The 14,056-nt window shown below is 36.2% G+C and overlaps 1 protein-coding gene across 1 annotated transcript in view; it reads right to left on the bottom strand.

Moving 5' to 3' along the window:
- LOC138320532 (uncharacterized) overlaps positions 1-6,908 on the bottom strand; it is a 28,818-nt gene extending 21,910 nt beyond the window's left edge. The window contains exon 1 of the transcript XR_011208207.1: positions 6,769-6,908. The gene's annotated coding sequence lies outside the window, so the exon portion shown is untranslated. The remainder of the gene's footprint in view (positions 1-6,768) is intronic.
- Positions 6,909-14,056: the final 7,148 nt, after the last annotated feature.

The following is a 14,056-nucleotide window of genomic DNA, read 5'->3' as shown; positions in this document are numbered from 1 at the left end:
AACATTGTATAGAGAAACATATTTACAACGTTCAACGAATATAATGTAGAAGAACAAAAAATAAAACCTTTTCAAACAGAACTTTAATCAATTTTGTTGTGTAAATATCATCTTTGAGGAATGAAAGAATTGATTATTGATTGCAACGGAAAGTTCTCCTTGATAGGAAGGTTTATATTATAATTTCTGATCGAACCTTGCTTAAACAATGTTTATTTATTAAAGCAGTAAATTTTCACTATCAAAACAGGAGAAGACGATTTAGTATTTCTCTTCAGTTACAAAAGTTACTTACTTTACACCATTACCAACATTGAAAAGTTTCAACTTCTAATTTTACTTCAAGTTAAAAATTTGAAAAATAATTAATTGCATCCCGAAAAAATTCCGTGTCACTATATCCTATATGGAATAAGTACTGATTGCGCATGCACCAAAGGCTAAATAAATTATCTTAAAATTATTTTTTGTGTTAATTAGACATATATATGCACGATTAAACACCAATTATTGTTCAAATGATGTATATCATTTATGCTCTGTCGGCGGTGGAGCATCTTTAAACAATGTTTATTTATTAAAGCAGAAATTTAGATATTATTACTATGTATATCTCTGAAAGTGACTACCATGCCGCTTACTGACAGTTTGGTCAAATATTTCAAGATATAAACACCGAGAACGGCTTTAGTATTAAAAGATTCAAACATAAAACTTCAAACATTTGTGTCTATGTTAAGATATAATGTGTCAGGGACAATTTATGTCAAGTTAATCATAATTCATACAACATTATGATGTAGCTATCATAAACTCCGGTAATCTCGTGCATCCACATCATTTTCATGCTCATTTTAGAATTAATACTGATTCTGTAGCTACCATAGACTCCGGTACTGCCGTGTATCCACATCATTTTAGAATTAATACTGATTATGTAGCCACCATAGACTCCGGTACTGCCGTGTATCCACATCATTTTAGAATTAATACTGATTATGTAGCTACCATAGACTCCGGTACTGCCGTGTATCCACATCATTTTAGAATTAATACTGATTATGTAGCCACCATAGACTCCGGTACTGCCGTGTATCCACATCATTTTAGAATTAATACTGATTATGTAGCTACCATAGACTCCGGTACTGCCGTGTATCCACATCATTTTAGAATTAATACTGATTATGTAGCCACCATAGACTCCGGTACTGCCGTGTATCCACATCATTTTAGAATTAATACTGATTATGTAGCCACCATAGACTCCGGTACTGCCGTGTATCCACATCATTTTAGAATTAATACTGATTATGTAGCCACCATAGACTCCGGTACTGCCGTGTATCCACATCATTTTAGAATTAATACTGATTATGTAGCCACCATAGACTCCGGTACTGCCGTGTATCCACATCATTTTAGAATTAATACTGATTATGTAGCCACCATAGACTCCGGTACTGCCGTGTATCCACATCATTTTAGAATTAATACTGATTATGTAGCCACCATAGACTCCGGTACTGCCGTGTATCCACATCATTTTAGAATTAATACTGATTATGTAGCCACCATAGACTCCGGTACTGCCGTGTATCCACATCATTTTAGAATTAATACTGATTATGTAGCCACCATAGACTCCGGTACTGCCGTGTATCCACATCATTTTAGAATTAATACTGTTTATGTAGCCACCATAGACTCCGGTACTGCCGTGTATCCACATCATTTTAGAATTAATACTGATTATGTAGCCACCATAGACTCCGGTACTGCCGTGTATCCACATCATTTTAGAATTAATACTGATTATGTAGCCACCATAGACTCCGGTACTGCCGTGTATCCACATCATTTTAGAATTAATACTGATTATGTAGCCACCATAGACTCCGGTACTGCCGTGTATCCACATCATTTTAGAATTAATACTGATTATGTAGCCACCATAGACTCCGGTACTGCCGTGTATCCACATCATTTTAGAATTAATACTGATTATGTAGCCACCATAGACTCCGGTACTGCCGTGTATCCACATCATTTTAGAATTAATACTGATTATGTAGCCACCATAGACTCCGGTACTACTGCCGTGTATCCACATCATTTTAGAATTAATACTGATTATGTAGCCACCATAGACTCCGGTACTGCCGTGTATCCACATCATTTTAGAATTAATACTGATTATGTAGCCACCATAGACTCCGGTACTGCCGTGTATCCACATCATTTTAGAATTAATACTGATTATGTAGCCACCATAGACTCCGGTACTGCCGTGTATCCACATCATTTTAGAATTAATACTGATTATGTAGCTACCATAGACTCCGGTACTGCCGTGTATCCACATCATTTTAGAATTAATACTGATTATGTAGCTACCATAGACTCCGGTACTGCCGTGTATCCACATCATTTTAGAATTAATACTGATTATGTAGCTACCATAGACTCCGGTACTGCCGTGTATCCACATCATTTTAGAATTAATACTGATTATGTAGCTACCATAGACTCCGGTACTGCCGTGTATCCACATCATTTTAGAATTAATACTGATTATGTAGCTACCATAGACTCCGGTACTGCCGTGTATCCACATCATTTTAGAATTAATACTGATTATGTAGCTACCATAGACTCCGGTACTGCCGTGTATCCACATCATTTTAGAATTAATACTGATTATGTAGCTACCATAGACTCCGGTACTGCCGTGTATCCACATCATTTTAGAATTAATACTGATTATGTAGCTACCATAGACTCCGGTACTGCCGTGTATCCACATCATTTTAGAATTAATACTGATTATGTAGCTACCATAGACTCCGGTACTGCCGTGTATCCACATCATTTTAGAATTAATACTGATTATGTAGCTACCATAGACTCCGGTACTGCCGTGTATCCACATCATTTTAGAATTAATACTGATTATGTAGCCACCATAGACTCCGGTACTGCCGTGTATCCACATCATTTTAGAATTAATACTGATTATGTAGCCACCATAGACTCCGGTACTGCCGTGTATCCACATCATTTTAGAATTAATACTGATTATGTAGCCACCATAGACTCCGGTACTGCCGTGTATCCACATCATTTTAGAATTAATACTGATTATGTAGCCACCATAGACTCCGGTACTGCCGTGTATCCACATCATTTTAGAATTAATACTGATTATGTAGCCACCATAGACTCCGTTACTGCCGTGTATCCACATCATTTTAGAATTAATACTGATTATGTAGCTACCATAGACTCCGGTACTGCCGTGTATCCACATCATTTTAGAATTAATACTGATTATGTAGCTACCATAGACTCCGGTACTGCCGTGTATCCACATCATTTTAGAATTAATACTGATTATGTAGCTGACCATAGACTGTTCTCAGAATTAAATACTGATTATGTAGCTACCATAGACTCCGTACTGCCGTGTATCCACATCATTTTAGAATTAATACTGATTATGTAGCTACCATAGACTCCGGTACTGCCGTGTAATCCACATCATTTTAGAATTAATACTGATTATGTAGCTACCATAGACTCCGGTACTGCCGTGTATCCACATCATTTTAGAATTAATACTGATTATGTAGCTACCATAGACTCCGGTACTGCCGTGTATCCACATCATTTTAGAATTAATACTGATTATGTAGCTACCATAGACTCCGGTACTGCCGTGTATCACATCATTTTAGAATTAATACTGATTATGTAGCTACCATAGACTCCGGTACTGCCGTGTATCCACATCATTTTAGAATTAATACTGATTATGTAGCTACCATAGACTCCGGTACTGCCGTGTACCACATCATTTTAGAATTAATACTGATATATGTAGCTACATAGACTCCGGTACTGCCGTGTATCCACATCATTTTAGTATTAATACTGATTATGTAGCTACCAATAGACTCCGGTACTGCCGTGTATCCACATCATTTTAGAATTAATACTGATTATGTAGCTACCATAGACTCCGATACTGCCGTGATATCCACATCATTTTAGAATTAATACTGATTATGTAGCTACCATAGACTCCGGTACTGCCGTGTATCCACATCATTTTAGAATTAATACTGATTATGTAGCTACCATAGACTCGGTACTGCCGTGTATCCACATCATTTTAGAATTAATACTGATTATGTAGCTACCCATAGACTCCGGTACTGCCGTGTATCCACATCATTTTAGAATTAATACTGATTATGTAGCTACCATAGACTCCGGTACTGCCGTGTATCCACATCATTTTAGAATTAATACTGATTATGTAGCTACCATAGACTCCGGTACTGCCGTGTATCCACATCATTTTAGAATTAATACTGATTATGTAGCTACCATAGACTCCGGTACTGCCGTGTATCCACATCATTTTAGAATTAATACTGATTATGTAGCTACCATAGACTCCGGTACTGCCGTGTATCCACATCATTTTAGAATTAATACTGATTATGTAGCTACCATAGACTCCGGTACTGCCGTGTATCCACATCATTTTAGAATTAATACTGATTATGTAGCTACCATAGACTCCGGTACTGCCGTGTATCCACATCATTTTAGAATTAATACTGATTATGTAGCCACCATAGACTCTCGGTACTGCCGTGTATCCACATCATTTTAGAATTATTACTGATTATGTAGCTAGACTTATGCCGTGTATCCACATCTTTTTAGATTAATACTGATTATGTAGCCCATAGACTCCGGTACTGCCGTGTGTATCCACATCATTTTAGAATTAATACTGATTATGTATAGCTACCATAGACTCCGGTACTGCCGTGTATCCACATCATTTTAGAATTAATACTGATTATGTAGCTACCATAGACTCCGGTACTGCATGTATCCACATCATTTTAGAATTAATACTGATTATGTAGCTACATAGACTCCGGTACTGCCGTGTATCCACATCATTTTAGAATTAATACTGATTATGTAGCTACCATAGACTCCGGTACTGCCGTGTATCCACATCATTTTAGTAATTAATACTGATTATGTAGCCACCATAGACTCCGGTACTGCCCGTGTATCCACATCATTTTAGAATTAATACTGATTATGTAGCCTACCATAGACTCCGGTACTGCCGTGTATCCACATCATTTTAGAATTAATACTGATTATGTAGCCACCATAGACTCCGGTACTGCCGTGTATCCACATCATTTTAGAATTAATACTGATTATGTAGCTACCATAGACTCCGGTACTGCCGTGTATCCACATCATTTTAGAATTAATACTGATTATGTAGCCACCATAGACTCCGGTACTGCCGTGTATCCACATCATTTTAGTATTAATACTGATTATGTAGCTACCATAGACTCCGGTACTGCCGTGTATCCACATCATTTTAGAATTAATACTGATTATGTAGCTACCATAGACTCCGGTACTGCCGTGTATCCACATCATTTTAGAATTAATACTGATTATGTAGCCACCATAGACTCCGGTACTGCCGTGTATCCACATCATTTTAGTATTATATACTGATTATGTAGCTACCATAGACTCCGGTACTGCCGTGTATCCACATCATTTTAGTAATTAATACTGATTATGTAGCTACCATAGACTCCGGTACTGCCGTGTATCCACATCATTTTAGAATTAATATACTGATTATGTAGCTACCATAGACTCCGGTACTGCCGTGTATCACATATCTGATTATGTAGCTACATCATGCCGTGTTCCACATCATTTTTAATTAATACTGATTATGTAGCTACCATAGACTCCGGTACTGCCGTGTATCCACATCATTTTAGAATTAATACTGATTATGTAGCCATACCATAGACTCCGGTACTGCCGTGTATCCACATCATTTTAGAATTAATACTGATTATGTAGCTACCATAGACTCCGGTACTCCGTGTATCCACATCATTTTAGAATTAATACTGATATGTAGCTGCTCGTGTGTATCCACATCATTTTAGAATTAATACTGATTATGTAGCTACCATAGACTCGGTACTGCCGTGTATCACATCATTTTTGAATTAATACTGATTATGTAGCTACCATAGACTCCGGTACTGCCGTGTATCACATCATTTTAGAATTAATACTGATTATGTAGCTACCATAGACTCCGGTACTGCCGTGTAATCCACATCATTTTAGAATTAATACTGATTATGTAGCTACCATAGACTCCGGTACTGCCGTGTATCCACATCATTTTAGAATTAATACTGATTATGTAGCTACCATAGACTGCGGTACTGCCGTGTATCCACATCATTTTAGAATTAATACTGATTATGTAGCTACCATAGACTGCCGGTACTGCCGTGTATCCACATCATTTTAGAATTAATACTGATTATGATGTAGCTTACTGCCGTGTATACATTAGAATTAATACTGATTATGTTGGACCATAGATCCGGTACTGCCGTGTACACATCCTATCGTTATGTAGCTACCATAGACTGCGGTACTGCCGTGTAATCCACATCCATTTAGAATTAATACTGATACAGTATAGATTTTATGATTATATATTGCTTACGTCACCATATATCGTTTAGGAAACTCATACAGAATATGTATATATATTCCATATAACTCAGAATAAGTATGTGTAACATTGTGCATTAACGGATATCGAACCAGTGATTCATATCGGTTGTACATAATTATGTTAAATAAAGAATAACATCTCAAAAAACCACATACCTGTATGTACACCAACTCCTGAACTGGACAACCCCACTCGTAAACGTTTGTACGAAATCAGGCTACATGTAACATCTTTGTTTGATTGGAATTAATACTAAATGTATTACCCATTTCAACGCACGCGCATGGGTTAGTAACCAGAATACTAACCAGTTTGGAGCACGTGCGCGAGTCCGTGCATAGCTATATGATAGTACATGACCGAGACCACAGGGGCTTGTTACATTGCAAGACTGGGTCACAGGGGCACATGGTTCTAAGCGAGGGTTTAATGTAAGACTATTTAAAAATCTAATGATTGTATATGTCTTTAATTATACTTGATGAAAAAAATGAGTCAAAGACTCGTCTAACTTTTGGTCAAGTAAAATCGTTTCTATTAGTAATCACAATACTGAAATCTGAACGAGGGAAAGAACATTAAAATGTCCAATAATGAAGCAAGGACTAAATTAATTCCATATGTGATTAGAACTGAAAGTGAATTTTGATATAGTATTCTTGTAAAGTTGATTTGATCACTTTTGTAATGTTGGTATATTATGTATCCGTTCTTGGAGCACCTTATGACTACAGGTTTGCCATTTCGAGCACCAAACGAAAACGAGACTTGTTATTTAACTACAAAGTACATATTGCAACTGTTCGGGTTCAGTAAAGTATGAATATCACTATATACAAACAGGAAATTATGCATCATTACATGGTAGCCATCTCCTGCAGCCATGTAATGCTATTTCGGATAGGAAAACTGTCGGCAGACTCGGCACAAGACCTTGTACTTTTTAATCTCAGCACAAATGTCGTGGAAGTGTATTCAGATAAGTCATTAGTTAGTCCCTATTTTCAGCTTCCAGTCACTTTCAAGTCTCAAACATTTTGGCTGCATCTATTAGACATGTTTAATGGCAAGCACCATATTGACCATCTCTTCGCCATGACACATAATACGATGGGCCCTACAAATACGAGGTCTTTTAATTATGTATCATGTTAGTTTTGTACTTGTCAATCTTAGACAGTATTCATAACGTGGAAGATCTTAATATCCCGTATTTTTGTGTGATTTTACGTAGTTTACCGTTATCATCCTTGACAATCCTGGTTGATTCTGACCTATCCGTAAAGTAACGCAACTACATCGTGTTGCGCCGCAACTATTTTGCACCAAACTGTATTCACCGTCACAGGGATCTGAGAATAAGTTACAGATTATATAATAATGGACCCACCAGATTGCCCTAAGACCATTTTTAAACGTTTTGGAGGTCTAGATAAAAAACGATCAAAATCATACTCTACATGTTACTATATACTTACATGGTACCATATACTTTAAAACGTTTAAAAATGGTCTTAGGGCACTCTGGTGGGTCTATGATTATATAATCTATGAGTAATTCTCAGATCCCTGTGGTTGTGATAGGTAGTAACACGGCTTAATACATTCTAAAACGGTTTAGTTTGGACATACTACGATTGTTTGAACCGTAGTCAAATTTTCCAATATTTGCCACGGATATAAGAATACTACCAAGACTACGGCTACTATACAGAAACCTGTAGACCATTAAAGAATACCACGAATGGTACAGGTGTAAAGTTGAAAATGGACCCCGTTGAAAACTGATCTCGGATCATTTTTCAACATTGAAAAATAACTCCAAATGCCATTGAAAACTAACTTTAAGTGCACGTTTCACACATACGAACTCGTTTATCATTACGTAACCCAACGCTACAAACAAGATCTCGACAAACACTTTCCCAATGACTCGATCTAACATAGAGAAAAAAAAATGAATGTCAAAATTCAAGATCATTATTTTCAATGGCCAATATTCATTTTGTACATTTTCATCGATTTTGTTACGATAGTATGAAGCAAAAATGTGGAGAAATGTTCAAACTAAACATTACATATTTATCTAGATATCGATTGACTGACATTAACATTGTCCAGATGTTTTAACGTCGCAAAATAAACATACAGAAAAAAATCAAAAGACAAAATGTATTGCTTAACATTCTTAAAATGTAACCACTTAATGTTCTTAAAATGTAACTTGCATGTCCAACCTCAACGAAAATAGAACATGTATTTATAAATTATGATTATAAAAAGATAAAAAAACCCGGTAAAAATCATAATGTACATAGTACATGTACTACAAATGAATATGTATGATATAGTACTATATACATTTGTGTATGTAGAGTATGATTTTTACCGGTTTTTTATGTAGACCACTAAAACGTATAAAAATATTCTTAGGGCACTCCGGTGGGTCCATAATTATATAATCTGTAACTCATTCCCAGATCCCTGTGATTCGTAGCTAATCAGACGAGGTGATACATCATACATGTAGATATTTCATAACTAACAGAGTTATTGCCCTTTGCAATCACATAAGTATTAGACTGAGAACATGAAACCTTGGGTAAATTTTCATTGAAGATAATGAAACTATCAAACCAGATTGGAATTAGTTGACAGAAAATTGGAGTTAATGCCCTTTGTAATATCATTGTCTCTAAAAAGTTCACCCCTTGATATGACATTAAAATTTGTATATGTCAGGTGACTGTTAGGCCCCATGGGCCTGTTGTTGAAGTGTAGCTCAGTTACAACTTTGGATGACCACAACTGTGAGTGCTATTTATCTTACTGTTTGTAAGATGTTGTATATTGAGGGTTGTTCCTTTCACAGGGCCATGGCCCTGTGGTTCTTTGATATGTTTGTGACGTGGAGTCCAGGTAAAATGACTTTCTGTGTTCCTATACATGATTATACAATTATTACATTCATTAGCTTGTGTGTTGTATGTGGTCTATGCATACAATTACTAAACTGGTTGGACTGCCTACAGCGAAAATTCACCAACAAGTTGTTATACCAAATATCATTCTGATAGACCCATACATCACATGTTGATTATATCCCCAAATCTGGGATTTCAAACTAATATTCATACTTCATATAGCTTAATTGTATGATATATAAAGGTTTTAGCTTTATATGAACCAGAAGCAAAGACAACATCTTATTCAAAACGTAATCTGTTGAGGTCTTAGGTCTAGTTTCATTTTAGGCAGTCTCTTATGACAGAATCATGTTCAATGAGATTGCATCATTAATATGGTGGTACATCTTAGGGTGAAACTGGTGCTGCATCAATGCCACCATGTCTGAGAAATGATGTATATTTCAGTTACTGGAAAACTGGAGGCAGCTCAGGGGAAAACATCTGAACCAATCAAAGTCCTGCAAAGGCTTCCTTTGAAGACTACAGAGAAAGCGACGCTCTATTTTCAAAGCCACAGTCAAACCACAGAGCACCATTATACGACTCTTTTAATATACAAGGACTAAACTACCAGTTCTTTCCTGTTGCCTCCAGTTTTACGATGAGATAGGAACCCCTGGAATATCGAGGATGCAGTTACTGTTAACCAGCTCATTACCATGGCAACTTCATTTCATGTTTTTCGGGTTTAATTCCGTGATTCTGTCTTGTATTGAAAGTTGACATTCTTCAATTTTCGCAAATTCATGTATAGTGTGAAATATATACGCAAAATTTGATTAAACATTATTGGTTGTCATATTTTTGACATACATTGGTGTGTAACATACATTGGGTGTTCTAGCAATATCCAGTGGTGCGCGTTATTGCTGTTGTATAATATGAAGAAAAGAATGTCCTAGTCCACGCTTTTTGTACCGGTTGCCATCACTATGGTAGCATATTTTGAATATATCCAATCAGCTTTTTAAAAATATCTTAATCAATTGATGCCACGAAGATGAATTTGAAGTGGAATAAAAAACAGGTTTTCATGAAGATGTTTTGTTTAGTTTTATATACAAATATTTCTCTTTTCTTGCTGACCTAATTACACTCAATAATGTTATGCTAATCGGTCTCACAAATAGGTTCATTCTAATGTGGTAATAAGCCAAAATGAGGCTTGTATCACTCACCTGGTTTGTAATGCCAAGTAATGTTCTGGATACAGATTCATTGTTTCTTTTTTGAAGGAATTGGAATATTTACCTCTAATTCCCCTATTGGGCCCCACCCCTCCTGCCCCCAGGGGGTCAGAGCCAAAATTTATACAAATTCTATTCCCCTTCCCCAAAGGATGTTTGTGGCCAAATTTGGTAACAATCCATGCAGAACTCTAGGACAAGTAGCGATTTATAGGGTTTTTTACCTCTATTTTCTCCTATTGGGCCCAGCCCCCTCCTGCCCCCAGGGGCTCAGTTCCAAAATTTATGCAAGTTCTATTCCCTTCCCCCCCCCCCCCCAAGTATGTTTGTGGCCCCAAATTTGGTTACAATCCATGCAGAACTCTAGGACAAGTAGCGATGTATAGGATTTACCTCATATTCCACTATTTGGCCCGCCCCTCCTGCCCCCAGGGGCTCAGTTCTAAAATCTATACTAGTTCTATTCCCCTTTCCTCAAGGATGTTTGTGGCCAAATTTGGTCACAATCCATGCAGAACTCTAGGACAAGTAGCGATTTATAGGATTTACCTTTATTTCTCCTATGGGCCCTGCCCCTGGGGGCTCAGAGCCAAAATTGATACGAGTTCTGTTCCCCTTCCCCCAAGTATGTTTGTGGCCAAATTTGGTTACAATCCATGCAGAACTCTATGACTAGTTGCGATTTAAAGGAAATATTGATGGACAGACAGACGGACAACGGAAGCCGCGCCATGACATAAGCTCACCGGCCCTTTGGGTCAGGTGAGCTAAAAATAAGGAAGCAAAGAATTCTTTGCAAGAAAAATACTTGCTAAATGTATGACTATGAACTAAGGAGATTGGAGAAAGTTGGGTAACAAACTTTAATTGTCAAAATCCTAAATGTCTGCCTGTCAGCCATTTTTTTTTCCAATTGCTGCCGAATGAAATATGCAATACCAGGAATCAATGGAAACCTAGCTATTTGGCAACTCACTTAAAATGTCAAAGTCTAAGATGGCTGTCTGTCAGCCATCTTGTTTTTTAAAATCCGCATATATGGAATATGAATAACAAGGTACAAACAGAAACCTGTGGAGTTTGAAAAAGATTCCTACTTTCTGAGAAATAGTGATAACAAGAATTATTAAAGGACAGACAGACTGATACTGAACCATCAACAAAGGCAATATTGGATAATTCACCATCTGACGCTGCATCCTGGGCTCTTGTATTGAAAAGGTGATCGGGTAAATTACATTTTAAAAATAATTTTAAACGCTTATATGACATAAAAGAATTCCCATAGAAATAAGATATTTACGCAGGTAATTAACCTTATCACCTTTTTAATAACTGGACATTGTTGAACATCAAATAATTTGCTGTTCAGCAATTTGTTTCATTCAATGCCAAAAACAAAATTTGGAAACTACTGTTAAAATAATAATGATTTATTTCCTCTATACATTATATACATCTTACAAATATTCAAATCTGTACATCAATACATGCATTGGAGAAACCACTGAACACGAATATCTAACCTTAATCATACCACACATTCAATCTCTCATACCTTCTCCTCTGTAAACATTACAAGACTGCAGGCTCAGCTGCCGTTGTATCTGTAAGATTGTGTATGTTACCTTATAAATGTATTAACTGTTGAGACAACCCCCCTTCATACATATAAACATAATATCACATATTACAGTAAAACAGTTGTAAGAAAAGTTCACAAATCCTTGGTTCTAATTTCAAATTGAGAAACTGAATTGATACTAATGATTATGAACATTTATAATTAAACACAGTAAAGTCTATAATTTAACCTTGCATACAGAAAACTGATTTATAAACATTATTTCTTACAGAAGAGTTTCACACTTGTAGTAGTTAAAATGTATACAATCACTCACAATAAAAATCATGAAAGGCTATTAGTACTTGTTTCAATCAAAGTTTCCTTGTCTTGCTGGGCAAGTTATGCAAGTTTCAGTCTTTTGCTTGATTCATAAATGCATAAATCCATCTGATTTCATTTACTGGAATTGATATCTGCTTTACATGCAGGAGTCTCTTGTTTCTATTGAGAATACTGAATATGACTCTAGTAAACATGTATTAAAGGTGGTTATCAATGTTATCAGTGCTAGCTTTGTGTGTTCACTCAACATTTACCATGGTAACATATATTGTTTGTGTACTAACCAAAGTAGTTTAAATTGAGGATCAACTTAATTTAGATCATCACAATTCACTGTTAAACATTTCAAGACTGAAACAAATCTGATGCATACAAAATCCATCTGAAGATAACCCTGTCTTTCATATCAAATCAACAGCTGGTCCTACATTAGATAGACCTAGAATGACATCAGCACTGCTATACCCGACACATTGTCCGTTACCTTAATGGTCCTGTACGAGTATTTACAACTTTTATATGGTCATCACATATTTCTATAGAAAGTAGGGTGTCGTCGTGCCGTGCGCGATGGTATCACACGTTCACTGTCGGGTACTGCTCGGAACAGTTTGGCCTCTCGTTGATCAGCGTCGTTGAAGGAAAGGACTGCCGCTATGTTTTTCCACAACACTATAGCAGTAGTTAGGGGCTGACCACACCGTCACCAGCTTCTCATCAAACATGTACTTGTAACCTAAAACAGGTAAAAATACAGACACAAACAATCACATAATCATGTATTGATTTTCTTACTGCTTCTACATTCTAAGATGACAGAGGTACATTTATATTTACAATATTTTATTTATGTTATGATTTGACCATATGAATGAACTTATTAATCAACACACAAAACACCAAAATTCAATGGGTATAAAACTGGAAACTTGGATTTTGTTTCTTTACCACTGAGAACATGTTACCTGGATTAATATCTTTCAGATTTTGTTTAGTCAAATTGAAATTTTTATTCTGCAGGCCTTACAGTTTCATAGGCAAAAAGACCCAAATATTCTACCAGATGCATGGCATATTTTAATCACAAAGAGATTCATAGGTACATGCATGTATAATACAAGTTCTCTTATTGCTAGCAATATTAATCACATGTCTCTATTGCACTGTAACCTTTAATGTTCCGAACATTAATACTTATTGTGGAGGTGATTCTTACCTTCATGGAATAAGCTATAAGATGTGCATCGGCATATTTCAACACTTCAGGTTGTTTAACTGTGTAACAAAACTGAAAAGAGAATACATGTACATAATTATCAAACATCCACAATCACATACTATTACATACTCTAGGATTATGTTTATCGCCTGTTTTATC

Source organism: Argopecten irradians, chromosome 4 (assembly GCF_041381155.1).
Source record: "Argopecten irradians isolate NY chromosome 4, Ai_NY, whole genome shotgun sequence".
In the NCBI taxonomy this organism is placed as follows: Eukaryota; Metazoa; Mollusca; class Bivalvia; order Pectinida; family Pectinidae; genus Argopecten; species Argopecten irradians.
The sequence above is the reverse complement of the archived record's forward strand: the minus strand, read 5'-3'. Positions and strand labels throughout refer to the sequence as shown.